General features: G+C 41.4%; 1 pseudogene; it reads left to right on the top strand.

Moving 5' to 3' along the window:
- The first annotated feature begins 7404 nt into the window (after window positions 1–7404).
- On the top strand, window positions 7405–8435 carry LOC132654153 (vomeronasal type-1 receptor 54-like; annotated as a pseudogene).
- Window positions 8436–18729: the final 10294 nt, after the last annotated feature.

Here is an 18729-nt window from a genome sequence, read left to right on the forward strand (position 1 = left end):
ACAAATAGGGAAATAAGAGCACTCACAGAATCCCTAAATCAAATGGACCTAATAGACGTCTACAGATTTTTTCACCCAAACTCAAAAGAGTACACCTTCTTTTCAGCACCGCATGGAACCTTCTCCAAAATAGACCATATAGTGGGTCACAAAGCAAGCCTCAACAGATACAAAAGGATTGAAATAATCCCTTGTATGCTGTCTGACCACCATGGACTAAAGCTGGACATCAACAACAACAGAAACAACAAAAAGCCGACACGAACATGGAAACTGAAGAACTTACTACTCAATGAGAGCTGGGTTAAGGAAGAAAGAAAGAAAGAAATTAAAGTCTTCCTAGAATTCAATGAAAATGAAGACACAACATACCCAAATTTATGGGACACATTGAAAGCAGTGCTCAGAGCAAAATTTATAGCACTAAGTGCCAGCAAGAAGGAATTCGTAACATCACATACAAACAAATTAATGGCCCAACTGAAAACACTAGGAAAAAAAGAAGCAGATACACCCAAGAGGAGCAGATGGCTGGAAATAATCAAACTCAGGGCTGAAATCAATCCATTAGAAACAAATAAGACTATTCAAAGAATCAATGAAACAAGAAGCTAGTTCTTTGAGAAAATCAACAAGATAGACAAACCCTTAGCCAAACTAACTAAAAAGCAGAGAGAAGCTATCTAAATCAGCAAAATCAGAAATGAAAATGGGGACTTAACTACAGACACTGAGGAAATCCAAACAATTATTAGGTCATACTACAAAAGCCTATATGCCACAAAATTTGAAAATCTAAATGAATGGATAATTTTCTCGACAGATTCCATCTACCAAAATTAAGTCAAGATCAGGTAGAAAGACTGAATAGCCCTATATATCCCAATGAAATTGAAGCAATCATTAACAGTTTCCTGTCCAAAAAAAGGCCTGGGCCAGATGGCTGCAGTGCAGAATTCTACAAGACCTTCAAAGAAGTGCTAACACCAATCCTCCTCAAACTATTCTACAAAATAGAAATTGAAGGAACACTACCAAACTCATTCTATGAAGCCACAGTCACCTTGTTATCTAAACCACACAAAGATCCAACAAAAAAAGGAACTTCAGACTTATCTTTCTTATGAACATTGATGCAAAAATACTCAATAAAATACTTGCAAACTGAATCCAAGAACACATCAAAGATATCATCCACCACAACCAAGTAGAATTCATCCCAGGCATGCAAGTTTGGTTCAACATACGGAAATCCATCAATGTAATCCACCACATAAACAAACTGAAGGAGAAAAGCCACATGATCATCTCCTTAGATGCCTAAATAGCATTTGACAAAGTCAAACACCCATTCATGTTTAAAGTCTTGGAGAGATCAGGGATACAAGGCACATACCTAAAGATAGTAAAGGCAATATACAGCAAGCCTATAGCCAACATCAAACTCAATGGAGAGAAACTTAAATCAATCCCACTGAAATCAGGGACAAGACAAGGCTGCCCATTGTCTCCATAGCTCTTCAACATAGTACTTAAGTCCTAGCCAGAGTAATAAGACAACTGAAGGAGATCAAGGGGATACAAACCCGAAAGGAAGAGGTCAAAGTGTCACTATTTGCAGATGATATGATAGTATACATGAGCGACCCCAAAAATTCAACCAGAGAATCCTTCAGCTGATAAACACCTTCAGCAAAGTGGAAGGATACAAAATAAACTCAAAAAAACAGAAGCCCTCCTGTATACCAAAGAGAAAAAGGCTGAGAAAGAAATTAGGGAAACAACACCCTTCACAATAGCCACTGATAACATAAAGTATCTAGGTGTAACTCTAACCAAGCAAGTGAAAGACCTGTTTGAGAAAAACGTCGAGTCTCTGAAGAAAAAAATCGAAGAAGTTATCAGAAGATGGAAAGATCTCCCATGCTCATGGATTGGTAGGATTAACATTGTGAAAATGACCATCCTGCCAAAAGCAATCTACAGATTCAATGTAATTCCCATCAAAATACCAACTCAATTCTTTTCAGACCTTGAAAAAAAAAAAGATTGTCAGCTTCATATGGAGAAACAAAAAACCCAGAATCTCCAAAATGATCCTGTACAACAACAGATCATCTGGAGGTATCTCCATCCCCGATCTCAAGCTGTACTACAGGGCAACAGTAATAAAAACTGCATGGTATTGGCATAGAAACAGAAAGGATAGATGGAACCGCATAGAAGACCCAGAAATAAACCCACACACTTATGAATATTCGATATTTGACAAAGAAGCCAAATCCATCCAGTGGAGAAAAGACAGCATCTCCATCAAATGGTACTAGACCAACTGGATATCTACATGCAGAAAAATGAAAATAGGTCCATATTTATCACCCCGCACAAAACTAAAGTTGAAGTGGATCAAGGACCTCAACATAAAACCAGATACTCTAAATCAGTTGGGAAAAAAGTGGGGAACAGCCTAGAACTCAGTGGGACAGGAGACAACTTCCTGAACAGAACACCAACAGCACAGGCTCTAAGAGCAACAATCAATAAATGGGACCTCATGAAACTGAAAAGCTTCTGTAAAACAAAAGACACTGTCATCAAAACAAGACGACTGCCTACAGATTGGGAAAGAATCTTCACCAACCCTTTATCTGACAGAGGGCTAATATCCAGTATATATAAAGAACTAAAGAAGCAGAAAAGCAATAAACCAAGTAATCCAATTAAAAAATGGGGAACGGAGCTAAACAGAGAATTTTCGAAAGAGGAACATCGATTGGCAGAGAAACACTTAAAGAAATGCTCAACCTCATTAGCCATTAGGGAAATGCAAATCGAAACAACCCTGAGATTTCACCTTACACCCATGAGAATGGCCAAGATCAAAAACTCAAGTGACAAAACATGCTGGAAAAGTTGTGGAGAAAGAGAAACCCTCTTCCACTGCTGGTGGGGATGTAACCTTGTACAACCACTTTAGAAATCCATCTGGTGTTTTCTCAGACAAATAGGAATAGCACTTCCTCAAAATCCAGCCGTACCACTCCTAGGCATATATCCAAAAGAGGCTCAAGTACACAATAAGGACATTTGCTCAACCATGTTTGTAGCAGCTTTATTTGTAATAGCCAGAATCTGGAAACAACCCAGATGTCCATCAATGGAGGAATAGATACAGAAATTGTGGTATTTTTACACAATGGAATACTACTCAGCAATCAAAAGGAGGAAATCATGAAATTTGCAGGCAAATGGTGGGATCTAGAAAAGATCATTCTGAGTGAAGTATCCCAGAAGGAGAAAGACAAACATGGCATATACTCGCTTATATAGACCTACAAGATATGATAAACATAAAGAAAACCACACACCTAAAGAAGATAATCAAGAAAGCAGACACGGGCGAAGATGATCAATCCTCATTTAGAAAGACAAATGGGATGTGCATTGAATGGATAACAGGGGTTTACCGCAAAAGGCATCTGAAAGACTCTATCTAGCAGTGTTTCAAAGCAGAGACTAAGACTCACAACCAAACCTTCGGCAGAGTGCTGGGAATCATATGAAAGAAGGGGAGTTAGTATGATATGGAAAGGATAGGAGCTCTACAAGGACCAAATATATCCAGTTATAAGGTCTTTTCTGAGACTGACTCTCAACCAAGGACCATCTATGGATATAACCTACAACTTCTGCTCGGATGTGGCCCGTGGTAGCTCAGTAACCAAAAAAAAGTAAGGGGAACAAGGACTATTTCTAACAGGATCTCAAGAGCAGGCTCTTTGACCTCCCCACACCCCCAGGGAAGGAGCAGTCCTGTTAGGCCCCAGAGGAGGACTTTGCAGCCTGCCCTGAAGATACCCGATAAAACAGGGTCAAATGAAGGGGGAGGAGGTCCTTTCCTATCAGTGGACTTGGAAAGGGGCAGGGAGGAGACCAGGGAGGGAGTGTGGGGTTGGGGAGAGAATGAGGGAGTGGGATACAGCTGGGATACAGAGTTAATAAAATGTAACCAATAAGAAAAATAAAATTAAAAATAAAAGTATGAGCAAGTCATTATGGATTATGGATGGGAGGTAGCCTGGGATGGGGCTGTGCGGAAAAGGTAGTTTAGAGGGTAAATATCTGCCTGTCCTGGGTGAAATAGGACTGTTATAAAATCTATCAGGTGTCTGTGTCTTTTATTGATTGTGATACAGGTCAGGTGTACTGCCGTGATAATTATAGGGATAATAATAAACATTATTAGACCATACAATTAAAATAACAGCAACAAGTTAGGGCTGTCATAAACTTTCTGATCCCTTTCTCAGGTCTGGCAGGGGGACTCAAAGTGTGTGCTCAGCCCTCCCCAGATGGCTGTTATCCAGGACAGAGTGAGTGAGATCAACAGGCAGGGAAGATCCCCTCCATGGATGCCACATTTCCATGCTCCCCTACAGGAACCTGTCACCTTCCACAAGCAGTAAAATTGCAGGCTGTAGAGATGCATTAAATTCTCCCTCAGCCTAAGCTGTGTAGGATCTCCTCAGGCGCACAGTCCTCCCGTGCTATGTCCATCTGGGTAAGTGCTCTGCACCCAGGGCAGAATCAGAATGTGGTAGGGACCCAGGCAGTCTGTGGGAGGAGGAGCCCTTGGCTACTGGGCTGTGGGAAGTTTTCAGCATGTGCAGAGGAGACACTGAGCTCTGACAGCCCCTCAGCACAGGGGACTGTGCCCTGCCCGGACAACAAGAATACTTTTCCTCTTAGGATATTTCCTGCAACTCCTAAAATTAGTTAATTTTTTCTTTGGAAACATCATTGTTTCATATTTATATTTTGTTTTAATTAAGCACCTCACAGTGAAGAACTACATGAATTATCCTTATATGTAGAATATTTTAGTGGTTTAATTTGTGTACCTATTATAAAAATTGATGTTTTTAATTTCATATCTCCATTAAATCCTTTTACTTTTGTTATATTCTTAACTGAAACAAAACTATTTGTGATGTAAGTCACTCTGCATTTTGAGTAATTAAAAGTAATTCCAGTGTGTTTGGAAGGAAATCTCCTTACTGTATCACTATCTAGTAGAGAACATCGCCTACTCAGTTTCAGGAATTTCACGCAAATGCTCTTGGCTCGTGGTGCACTACACAGTAAAACACGTCCTCTGAGAGGACATCCTTGAGGAGGCGCTGGAATGCTAGACATTTTATACACAGTGGATAGATGGCAGTTTCCCCTGATGTTGCCTAAAGAGCCAGGATCCAAACCCCAAGAGCTTGAGAGGAACAAAAGTAAAAAGCCTGAGAGCACAGGGGACTGTGTTCTGCATGGGCAACAAGAATAGTTTTCCTCTTAGAATGTTTCCTAAAACTCCTGAAAGTTGGCTTCTCCTTTTTCTCCTTCTCTTCTTGCCTATTCCGTTTTGTTTCTGACATCTGATGAAATTGACATTGGGTAATCAAACGGATCTATTATATAAAGAGCATGGTAATGCAATGGGAATCACTCAGTAAAATGTATTTACAACTCTGCTGGTACATAGAACTCAGCATATTAATCTTGTAGAAGTTTCACCTTTCCTAATGACTCTTTGCCATTCTATTTTAGAAAATCTCAATTTAAACTTTTTAGGTTATTTTGTTATGTGTGTTACACTATTTGGGTGTTTGTTTTGTTTGATTTTGCTGTGTCTATATATTTGTATTGCATGCATGCCTGCTGCCTGAGGACCTCAGGAATTTTTGGAACCCCTGGACCTAGAGTTGCAGATGGTTTTGAGCTGCCATGGGAGAGGTGAGAACTGTACCTGGGGCCTCTGTCAAAGCAGCAGGTTCTCTCCACACCCAGCACCTATGTTTACAGTCTTTAACTGGCCATCCACCTTAGCTCTCATTTTTTAAAGTTACTTTTCATCTCATGTATTCCCTTCTAGAATGTAACTCATCATGACTGCAGGGCAGCACTTCTGAACACTGAGGCTCCCTCATTTCTCCTGCTCTGAGCATTTACTTAGCTGGTGCATCGGGTTTTGTAACTCAGGCACTTTTGCTTTCCCCTCATATCTCACATTACATATAAAATGAAACCATCTTACACCCTTGATATTCAAATGATAATTATTTCTTTACTATTTGACTTCATTTTTATATTATTGCATAATTTAGGATTATGATACTTGAATTAAACTAAATACTTGCATTGCATGAGAAAGAACTTTCAAGAAGACCCTTCATCAAATCTTCTGATGTATATCTGAGGCTTTGGTCACCTGAGTCAGAGAAGCATCACTGCTTCCTCAAGGAGGTATGAAATCCTACACACCTATGCAGCCCATCATTTAGGATGAGTTGGATAATTCTTCTTTCATTAAAACCTCACAATGGGAATGGCCCTCAATCTATTGTAATTATAATTCTTAATAATTGTTTGCTTTCAAATGTGGAAAGAGACAAAACTTAGATAACATTCCTGGCAGCTTCTGATAACTGATCACTTCTCATGTAGGATTTTGTTCTGCTGTGACATCAAAACATATTTCAGATGCAGTTACAATGTGAGATTCACAAAGAAGGCCTAAAATGCTACCAGGATGCTTTGGAAAGGATTGCTTGGGTAGTCTATTGTGTTCATACATACTCTTCTCTGTTTGGGGCTGGGAGAAACCAAACAGTTGTTTTTAAAACTGTATTAACTATCCCAGGTCGCAAACATAAGGAACCTTCATGAGAATAAAGCCAGAAGCCTACACTTCCAAAGAGTTCGCCCTGTGCAGGGAACACCATGCTTGGTATGTAGACTTCATCTCCTTACAAATCTCCCTGACACAGGCACACAGATGTCATATGTTCTAACGCTGTAGCTCAGCCCCAGACTGCTCAGGGTCACACACAGGATATGGCAGGAGTGAGTATGATGTAAAGAAGTCTGGATTCAGAGTTTCCACTCCTAAGGCTCCCTGCAGATCCACATGAAGAGCACAAAGTCTGACGTAAATGAGCAGAAGAAAGAGACTGGAATAAAATGACTCTGGGCCTGTTTAAGACAAGGGCACAGCTTCATCTGAGGATCTTATTTCTACTTTCTTGCAATCCTCATTGAACTTCACCAAAACCTGCAGAGCTGCTCTGTGTCTGGCAATCAACATGATGCAGATGAAAGACAAGTAAGACATTGCTTTTGCCTCAGGAAACCTCAAATAGGAAACAGTAGGAAAAGAAATATTTTCTTGACACATGACAATTGTAATGTGGGAGAAAGCTTCTATCTGGATGGGGCATATCAGTGTCAGAACAATGGAGAGAGTGGGCATCCCTTCTGGGCACTTTGAGATTAAGGCAGTCTTAAGGGGTATAAGGCAGAGCTGTGAAATAAACATCTGTCTAAGGAGAGTGGAGCTGCCATTGTCTGCAGCTGATGATCAAGGCTAGACTGGTGATAAGGAATCTTCTTGCTGTTCTCCCCTCACAATTGCTACATGCTTCTTTCAGCCTTAAAATAAACAAAATCAACAAACTGTCAGGTAACACCAAGGTAAGAAACACCATTCATGCTGGAGCTGGGATTGGGCTCTCAGGCAACAGCTTCCTTCTTCTCTTCCACATCCTCATGTTTATTCGTGGGCAGAGGCCCAGACTCACTGATCTGCCCATCAGTCTCTTGGCCCTAATCCACATACTGATGCTGCTAGTCGTGAGTTTAGTAGCTTCAGACATTTTTATGCCAGGGAAGAGATGGAGTGACTCCACATGCAAATTTGTTATGTTCTTGTACAGGTCTTTTAGGAGCCTCTCTCTTTGTGCCACTAGCCTGCTCAGCATCCTCCAGGCCATCACCCTCAGTCCCAGAAGTTCCCGTCTAACAAAATTCAAATGTAAATCTCCACACCACATGCTAGGTTGCCTTCTTTTCCTGAGTATCTTTTATTCATCCATTAGCAGTCCCCTTATAACACACATAACTGAAACGCCTAATCTGACCTCATCTGGTTTTACATACCTCAGTCAATCTTGCTGTATTGTGCCCATGAGCTACTCTGTCCATCACACATTTTTTTATATTGTTGACCTCCAGGGATGTCATCTTTGTAGGTCTTATGACCCTCTCCAGTGGGTACATGGTGATTTTCCTATGCAGACATAAGAACCAGTCCCAGCTTCTCCACAGTGCCAGCCTTTCCCTCAGACCATCTGCAGAACAAAGAGCCACACGGACCATCCTGTGCCTCATGAGTTTCTTTATGGTGGTGTACACCTTGGACAGCGTCATCTCCTACCTAAGAAGTATAGATGATGATCTGATTTTGTTTTGTGTCCATATTCTCACAGTCCATGGCTATGCCACAGTCAGCCCTGTTTTGTTTCTCAGTACTGAAAAGCACATAAGTAACATTTTTAGATCCATTGTATGGAAGGATGGTAAACATCATATTACTCAGGTATAGGTAAGATTCCTTAAGATAAGCCAGTATTCTGGCATTAGAGCTATGAATTGTAATGTAGTTTACATGAGCTTCAGGTTAAATGAAATTACAGAGTTGTCTTTTTGCTGTTGTTAAACCTATTTCTTATGAGATGTGAGGATGCTACACATAAAAGACAAACCACATGCCAGATACATAAGTCTTTTGTACTTCCCAGTGTGTCTTTTGGGGAGACATAAAGTGACTGTCTTGTTAGGGTCTGGATTATCCACAGCAATTTATAATACGTAACAGCTTATGATAGTCTACATTTATTCAAATCCCTCAGCTATCTCTGTTTTGCCAAACGAGGTTTATAAATAGTTATTATTATAATTATCAAGTATCCAGAAATGTTCAAATCACTTAGCATACACACACACACACACACACACACACACTCAGAGTGAGAGACAGAGACACAGAGAGACAGAGACAAAGACAGACATAGAATCTATGTATAAAACGCAGTCCTGATGATGGATAAACAGAGTTCAGCTTCTCTGCACTGGAGTGTAACTCCAGCTTTAAAAGAGAAGGAGATTCTGCACATGGTCCCACACAGATTGGCATGAAGCCACTGTACTGACTGTAATGAGAGTCTAGTCAGAACGAATTCTGTGTGGACTACTGGGAGCAGGAAGTGCTTGGAAGCTTTCTAGGAGTGGAAACAAAAGCAGACTCTCATCCTCAGCTCAGGAGGGAAGGCCATGGGCGACTAGCTGGGTGGAGGCAGACTGTAAAAATGTAATCAACGCCAAGCAGTATGCTGAAGATGGGAAATTCTTGTGTTGTGTGTGCTTTACCAAAATAACAATGTGTTCAGTTACCTTACCCAAGCAGTGAAGTATGTTTTCCCTGAAATAATAAAGTGAACAATGGGGATGGAGAGATGGTTCAGGAGTTAAGAACACTGGCTGTCCTTGCAGAGGACCAAAGTTCAATTCCCAGCCTCTAGATGAAGGCTCACAACTGTTAGTAACTCCAGTTCAAGAGGATCTCATGGTTTCTGGTCCTGCAGGCACCAGGAATGCATTCATGCACACAAAATAAAAATAAATAAAACTACTAAATTAAAATAGAATTTTAAAAATGAAAAAAAGTAAAAATATGATTTTTCAAGTTTTAAAACATGATAGATTTTCTTGAATAATGAGGGTTTTCTCATAGTCCTCATCTTTTTAAAAATTCTTTCTTCATTATACTTTATTTAATTTGTATCCCCCCATGTGGGTCCCCCCCTCCTCCTTTCCCAATCCCCATAGTCCTCGTCTTAATCTCAGGTCCTCAGAGCAAGCAGAGGAGTTCATCTGTAAGACCTGGACTGTCACTGCTCAGGAGTTCAGGATGGCAGCCTTCCCAGAAACTCTCACAGACCACAGCTCGATGCCAAAGCAAGAGGTTTTATTGCTATCGAGATAGGGTCGCCCCTCCAAAGACAGGAGACGACCCTGAACATGCATAGCACAGGGTTTTCATACCTGAAAATCAGATCACTCTGCTCTATAGTTTACAGATGGTTGTAGATAGTTTACAGCTGGTTGCTTCTCAGAACAGTTCACCCCGCCCTTCAAGAGCTCTCTGAGCATGGCTTCAATTCACATAATAATAGTTGTTTCTCATTCCCAGGTGGCCCCTCACACCTTTGAGATCCAGGTTGCATCCCAGCCTGTGTTCAGCCTTTGAGCAATCTTCAGGCCTGCCAGCCTTGGCTACAGTGAAGTAAGGCCAGCCTGGGCTATATTATAACCTTCCCCAAAAGCAACAGAATTTAATTTTAAAAAGCTCTCAGCCTCCTCTCAGCTCCAGTGCTATTGTAATGCCAAGTTCATGGGAACCTCAGAGACAAAACAATGCAATAGCAAGAGAGCTTTATTAAGAGAACACTCAAACTCAGGAAGCAAGTCTCACTGATGCAGCAGTAGAGAAGTGGGACCTTGAACCCTGAGTGAGCAGGGTTTTTAAAGGGAAAGTCTGTGATCAGGAGGTTTCCATGAGAAAAACAGGAGGTCACATGTTTCTAGAATAGCAAATGGGGGACCTATGCCTTGACATTACAGGATTAGGTAAAAGTTAGAGGGCTGAGGTGACCTCTGATTCACAATTGCCTAAGGCATATGCTTCTCTTAGGCACAATTGCCTAAGACTTATGATCACAATGGCTATTCTTTTAATCTATATGTGAAACATGGGGAGAATTTTCCCACATGATTCTCAACCAATTCTCATTGATTATTGCCAGGGAGATTGTCTCTATTTTCTATGAAGTATTTATTCTGTGATATTTCCTGAAAGCTGTTGCTAGGAGAGTTAACTTTGTTTTCTGCCAGGTGCACATTTTGTGATATTTCCAGGTACCTGAATTCAGCTTCAGGTTAAGATGGCTCTTTATTTCAAAAATGGAGTTATACTCAGGCTAAGTATATCCAGGCTAACTTAAACTCTTTATTTTTTTCTCTTCCAATCCTTCCCTTGCGGAAGGATTTTCTTTTCTGGTCAAATTTGTTGGATGTTCTGTAGGCCTCATGTATTCTTATTGGCTTCTCCTTTAACTTGGGGAAATTTTCTTCCATGATTTTGTTGAAAATATTTTCTGGTCCTTGGAGAAGGCAGTCTTCTTTTTCCTCTATTCCTATTATTCTTAGGTTTTGTCTTTTCATATTATCTTTGATTTCTTGGACGGTCTGTGTCAAGAATTTTTTGGATTTAACATTTTCTTTGACAGATACATCGATTTCTTCCATTTTATCTTCTACACCTGAGATTCTTTCTTCCATCTCTTATAGTCTGTTGTTTATGCTTACCTCTGTAGTTCCCTTTTTCTTCCCTAAATTCTTCCTCTCCATTATTTCCTCCATTTGTGTTTTCTTTAATTTTTCCAGTTCTATCTTCAGGTCTTGATTTGTTTTGTTTACTTCCTTTACCTGTCTGATTGTATTTTCCTGTTTTTCTTTTAGTTCCTTCAACTCTGTTTCTTTTACTTCTTTCAGTGATTTAATTATTTCTTCTCTGAAGGCTGCAAACTGTTTGGCTGCATCTTCCCATATTTCTTCATGGATGGCCACAATCTGCTTGTCTTTAACTTCCTCCCTTTCTTTATGGATAGCCATGATCTGTTTGTTTTTATCTTCCTATAATTCTTTTCGTATTTTATTTGTTTCCTCTATTATCCTCTTCATCAGCATAGATGTAAGGTCATCTTCTTGATTTTCTATTATGCTGGGTTGTCCAGGGCTGCTCGCCCCTGGATGGCTGGGTTCTGGAGATGCCGTATTGCTCTGTCTTTTGTTGGTTGAGCTTTTACGCTGACCTCTACCCATTGGGCTGTACTAGGTGTTGGCTGTTCGTTTCTGTGCTTCCTGGAGTCCTGATGTAGGGAGAATCCCCTTGGCCTGAAGATGATTTTCCTGAAGGAGTCCTCCTCTGCTTTCTGGTTATGGTCACTGTATGGCCAGTGTTTCTCAAGAATTGCCACTGCTCACTTCAGGTGTATAGCCCTGAGTAGTAGCTGAGGTCTTTGTTGGGCAGGGGGGCTCTCCTCTTACCCATATAAGTGCTCAAGACAGCTGCCCCACTGCTGGGTTTCCCGTTATAAATTTAGTGAGCTGCTGCTATTGTTACAGTTTTCCAGGTACAGTCCTCTTGAAGAACCTGCTGATTCCCTAGCTGTGGAGTTTTCTCCCAAAAGGGAAACTCAGTCTGTTATCCTGGGGCACACAGTTCTGTCCGGGAAAGTAAGAGGGGTGCCCAGCAAGTCTCTGGGCCAGAGGCTGAGTGCGCCGCTCTGGGCCTGGAGAATGTGCACCTGGGTTGAGTTGGTGCCTGGGGGCGCCGCTTTGGTCTGGAGGCTGGGTGCCTCAGTCTGGACCAGAAGCTGTGTGTCCCTGTCTGGGATGTCGGCTGCAGGCACTGCTCTGGTCTGGACACTGTAGGTGCAGCCCTTTTGAAGGACCACGGTTTCCCACAGTTTTGTCAGTCTAGCTAGGGGTAACTGGTTGATCCTTGGCACAGTATCTGAGGGCTGCTGTAATGGCTCTCTGGCTTTTGTAGGTCTGAGGATGCATCTGTGTGCCCCAGTGCCCTAGGGGTACTCAATAATGGTGGCTGAGCACAGCACTCCTGCCTGCAGTAGAAAGCTAGAGCCTAGAGCCTGCGTGAATCCAGAAAGTCTTTTGGTGCTGGGTGTCCTGAGCGTTAGACCTGATGTTCCCCCCGGCTGGGGATTTCCTCCTGCCATGGACACCCAGGCTTTGCTTTAGGGACTGCCATTCTGTCTGGGGTGGCGGCGAGTAGAACCCACCAGCACAGATGCCCGCCCGTGGCTCTGCTTTTCTGGCCTTTGGGAGCCTGGGCGTCTACCTAAAGTGGGTAATTTTCCCAAGACCTTTTCAGGGTGGTGGTATCAGCTGAGTGCTCTGAGATCAGTCCAGCCATTTCCCTCCCTGTGGGTTTGCACCCAAAGGTGAAATTGAGTCTCTGGTGCCCTGGGGCCCACAGTTCTATCTGAGGCAGCGAATCAGGTTGCACAGGCAGGGCTCTATGCAGGCGCCTGGGTCCCTGGCTCGGGATCTGGCTGGCTCCAGGGGAGCCCGTGGAACCTGAGTCTTTTCCAGGGAATGTGTGGGTGACTTAAGGTCGGTCCCAATTGTTTCCTGCTCCGTGGGGTTATCTCTCAACTGGAAAATCCAGTCTGTGATGTGTGGGCCCACAGTTCAGTCTGGGACAGTGACCAGATCATGCTGGAGTTTTGCTCTGTGCTGGCGACCAAACCCCTGGCAGGACCAGGGTCTCTTCTGTGGTTTACCCGGGTGAGTTAAAGCTGATTGAACCCCCCCACTGTGGGGTATCCTCTCATCTGAGGAACACAATCACGTGTGTTTTATGGCTGCCAGTTCTGCTTGCTGGTCACTGTGCCGATCCTGCTGTGCTGCTGTTCAGAATGAGAGTCCTCCCAGCACCGCCATCTTGGCCGCCCCCACAATTTTCTTAATTGGTTCAAATCATATGGCTTGGTTTCACTTGGTAAAACTAACAAAATAAATGCCAAAGTCTTTTGTCTTCCCCCAAAGGACTGAGAAATTGTTTCAAGTTCTCTGTTAGAATGCCCACCATCATTGTCTATAATACCTGATAAACTTTAAAATATTTCATAACCTGAAACATAACTTTTTAAAACTCGTTTTTGCAATATCAAAATAAGGTACCCTTTTAGAAATGAAGTCACAAAATACAACCATAATTTTAAAAGTCAAAACCAGATTTTATCAATGCAAACAATTCAGTACTTTTAAAATCAATACCAAGTATATTATTTTGATGTTGGCTGCCAGTAAGAAAAGTTCTTGTAATCAAACACATGGAGGTGCAGTTTTAATATTTTATATAAATGTAGTTTTAAACATTATTATTTTTATAAACCTGGTTTTTAATACAGGACCGAAATTATGTAAAATCTTAATACATTTAATAATCAATAATCAGACATCAAAATATATATAGAACATAGTAAACTTATATATTTAAAACAAACAGACAAAACTATAAAACTAAATTTTACTCCCTTTAGCTTTAATTTCAAGGGAGGAACATCTTGCTCCCTGTTGAATACTATTTTATGACCATAGAGGCTTGCAACTTTCTTACCTGAGAAGCCGCTGTGGACACTTTAAGAGCCTCTTATAGGGAAAGTAATCATCTTTCCCTATGGCCTTCATCTGTGGTTTCGACTCCTGTAGTGTCTGGGACATTTTTGTGCATTTCTGATATAATATGTCCGCACTCCTCTATGGCAGACAAAACTTTAAAAAGCTGCTGAAATCATCCCAGGTGGGCTGATGGGTGAAAAGAACAGTTTCAATGAGATCAATCAAATCCCTAGAATTGTCAGAGAACTTGGATTCTGAGTTCTCCAGTCATCTGGTTCCCGGAGGGAGAGGCTGCCAAAGGGGCTCTGGGTTTTTGGTGCTGGGCCAGATAGTGGTTCGAACCTGGATAAAGGGCTGGAGCTCGCTGAGGAGTGGGAGGAGGAGGGGTTGGAAAATTATTTCCATGGGAGTCTGTTCCTGAAAAATAGCGTAAAATGGGTGTGAGGGTGACAGGGAAGTGGCTTCTGGTTTTGTAGAGTCTGTGGAAGGAGGATTGTTAGTGGGGGTCAGAAAGGGCTTAATCCATGGAGGTGGATGAATCATTAGGTCTTTCCAGACTACAATATATGGAAATTGGTCTGGGTGCCCACATTTATGCTGAAAAACACCATTTTCCACTGCAAGGATGGTGGGAAGATGGAAAGTTCCTTCTGGTGGCCAGCCCACATTAAAGGTGGGCCATTTTGAGCTGGAAAAAGTCATCATTTTTCCTCTCCTCACATCAACTGAAAGACCATGAATTCTAGTCTTAACTTCTCCAAAATGTGTCAGAACCAAGTCAAGGGGTTTGGAAGTATTCTCTCCCATATCATCAGCCAGTCTTTTCATCAAGAGAATTCAGGATAACGCAAAAGAAGTAAGGAGAGCAATTCAAACAAATAGTAAATCACACATACACAAAAAAGAACCACCCATCCCTGACAAAAACCAAACTAAAGGCAACAACTCACAACCTATACCTGGGCTAATATCTAAAATCACTAAAGCAAGAAAAGCTATGGCTTCAAAGGCAACTGCAAGACCACAAGCAAGCAATCACAAAAATACAAAAGTAACTCCTGGCACAACACCAAGAAAAATAAAATTAATCCTACACAGAAACAAAGTAAAACCAAAAACCTGGCATTTCCTGTACTTCTCTGCCACAGAAGTGCCAGAAAGGCTATGAAAACCAATCCTCACTCTGGTTTCCCTATCCCAAGATTTCCAGGGAGGCAAAAACTTACAAGGCCAAAAATGTCTTTTTGTCCCCTGAGGCCCTGGACCTCAACAGGTCTCTTTTGTCCACTTTTGGGAACCTCTACAACACATTGAGGCGTTTCAAATCAATGAATAGAAACAAACACTTAAAGCAGGCAGACAACACAAAAGACATTTACCCATGGGGTTAAGTTATCTGGGTTGGGATTCCTCGAGGTCCTGAGGCACCTTGGACCAGACCCCAAATGTAATGCCAGGTTCAGGAGATCCTCAGAGCCCTTAGGAGACAACTCGATACAATAGCAAGAGAGATTTATTATGAGAGCAATCAAACTCGAGACCGAGTCTCACTGATTCAGAAGTAGAGAAGTGGGACCTGGAGCCCTGAGTGAGCAAGGTTTTTTAGGGAAAGTCTGTGATCAGGAAGTTTTCATGACAGCAAACAGGGAAGCACATGTTTCTATGACAGCAAACGGGGGGCATATGCCTTGATGTTACAGGATTAGGTAAAAGTTAGATGGGTGAGGTGACCTTTTCTGAATCACAATTACCTAAGGTATATGTCTCTCTGAGTCACAATTGCCCAAGACATATGATCACAATGGCTGTTCTTTTAATCTATATCTGAAACATTGGGGAGAATTTCCCACCAGATTATCAACCAATTTCCCTTGATTATTGCCAGGGAGATTTTCTCTAATTTCTATGAAGTATTTATCCTATGATATTTCCTAGAGATGGTGCTGGGGATTTAAATTTGTTTTCTGCCAGGTGCACATTTTGTGATATTTCCTGGTACCTGAACTCAGCTCCCAGTCAAGATGGCTCTTTATTTTAAAATGGAGTTATTCTCAGGCTAACTATACCCAGGCTAACTTAAACTCTTCACTATGACTTTCTAGGTGGTGTTTCTTATGAAGTTAAACTGTGAAACTCAGTATAAATCACACATAAAAGTCACCCAGCTGAAGGGGAATTTTAATCTAGCAACATGGCTACTCAGGCAGGAGATCACTTGTGAAGACCTAGTTCTGTGCGATCTGGCTGAAATACAGACACACTCTTAGTACACACTCTTTTTTTAAAAATTTTATTAATCACACTTTATTCACTTTGTATCCCCCCCATGAACCCCACCCACCTCCCCTCCTAATTCCACATTCCCTCCCCCTTCTTCATGCATGCACCTCCTCAAATCCACTGATAGGGAGGTCCCTCTCTCCTTCCTTCTGAACTTAGTTTATCAGATCTCATCAGGAGTAGCTGCATTGTCATCTTCTCTGGCCTGGTAAGGCTACGCCCCCTCAGGAGAAGGTGATCAAAGAGCAGGTCAATTAGTTCATGTCAGAGACAGTCCCTCTAATGATTACTATGGAACCCACTTGGACACTGAACTGCCATGGGCTACATCTGTGCAGTTGTTCTAGTTTATCTCCTTGCATGGTACTTGGTTGGAGTATGAGTATCTAGAAAGACACCTCTGTTCAAATTATCTGGTTTTGTTGCTCTCCTTGTGGAGCTCCTGTCCTCTCCAGATCTTACTATTTTCCACTTCTTTCATAAGATTCCATGCTCTCTGCCCAACAGTTAGCCATAAGTTTTAGCATCTGCTTTGATAGTGTGCAGGGCAGAGCCTTTCATAGGCCCTCTGTGGCAGACTCCTAACTTGTTTCCTGTTTTCTTCCTCTTCTGATGTCCATCCTCTTTGCCTTTTAGGATGGGGATTGAGCATTTTAGTCAGAATCCTCCCTCCTGATTAGCTTCTTTATATGTACAGATTTTAGTAGGTTTATCCTATATTATATGTCAATATAAATGAGTATATACCCTGTGTGTCTTTCTGCTTCTGGGAGAGATAATTCAGGATGATCCTTTCCAGTTCCCACCATTTAACTGCAAATTTCATAATTTCCGTATTTTTCATTGCTGAGTAATATTCCATTGTGTAGATGTACCACAATTTTGGTATCCATTCTTCAGTTGAGGGACATCTGGGTTATTTCCAGCTTCTGGCTGTTACAAATAAAGGTGCTAAAAACATGATTGAGCATATGTTCTTATTGTGTACTTGTTCCTCTTTTGGATATATGCCTAGGAGTGCTATGGCTGGATATGAGGAAGCGCTATTTCTGTTTGTCTGATAAAGCACCAGATGGATTTCCAGAGTGTGTGTACAAGTCCACATTCCCACCAACAGTGGAGGAGGTTTGCCTTTCTTCTGAACCCATCCAGAATGTGTTTTCACTTGAGTTTTTAATCATGGCCATTCTGATAGATGTAATTTGAAATCTCAGGGTCATTTTGATTTGCATTCTCCTGATGGGAAATGAGGTTGAGCATTTCTATAAGAGTTTCTCTGCCATTCAATATTCCTCTACAGAGAATTCTGTTTAGCTCTGTTCCCCATTCTTTAATTGGAATACTTGGTTTGTTGCTTTTCAGCTTTTTTAGTTCTTTATATATACTGGATATTAGCCATCTTTCAGGTAAAGAGTTGGTGAAGATTCTTTCCCAATCTGTAGGCAGTCATTTTGTTTTGATGACAGTGTCCTTTGCTTTACAGAAGCTTTTCAGTTTCATGAGGTCCAATTTATTGATTGTTGCTCTTAGAGCCCGTGTTGTTGGTGTTCTGTTCAGGAAATTGTCTCCTCTATTAATGAGTTCTAGGGTCTTCCCAATTTTTCTTCTAACCGATTTAATGTGTCTCATTTCATGTTGAGGTCTTTGATCCACTTGGACTTTAATTTTATGCTGGGTGACAAGTATAAATCTATTGCATTTTTCTACATGAAAACATCCACTTAGACCAGCACCATTTGTTGAAGATGCTATCTTTTTTCCATTGTATGCTTTTGTCATCTTTGTCAAAGATCAGTTGTCCATAAGTGCCTGGGATTATTTCTGAGTCTTCAGTTTTGTTCCCTTGATCCACCATTGTGTTTCTATGCCAGTACCATGCAGTTTTTCTGACTGTTGCTCTATAGTACAGATTGAGATCAGGGATGGAGATACCTCCAGAAGATCTTTTATTGTAGAGGATTGTTTTAGCAATTCTGCGTTCCTTGTTATTCCATATGAAGTTGAGAATTTTTCTTTCAAGGTCTGTAAAGAATTGTGTTGGTAATTTGATGGGAATTGCATTGAATCTGTAGATGGCTTTTGGTAAGATGGCCATTTTTACTATGTTAATCCTGCCAAGCCATGAGCATGGGAGATCTTTCCATTTTCTGATGTCTTCTTCTAATTCTTTCTTCAGAGACATGAAATTTTTTTCATACAGATCTTTGACTTGCTTGGTTAGGGTTACACCAAGGTACTTTATGTCATTTGTGGCTAATGTGAAGGGTGTTGTTTCCATAATTTCTTTCTCAGCCCTTTTGTCTTTTGTATACAAGAGGGCTACTGATTTTTTTGAGTTAATTTTGTATATGGCCA

This window comes from Meriones unguiculatus, chromosome 5 (assembly GCF_030254825.1).
Source record: "Meriones unguiculatus strain TT.TT164.6M chromosome 5, Bangor_MerUng_6.1, whole genome shotgun sequence".
Classification (NCBI taxonomy): domain Eukaryota; kingdom Metazoa; phylum Chordata; class Mammalia; order Rodentia; family Muridae; genus Meriones; species Meriones unguiculatus.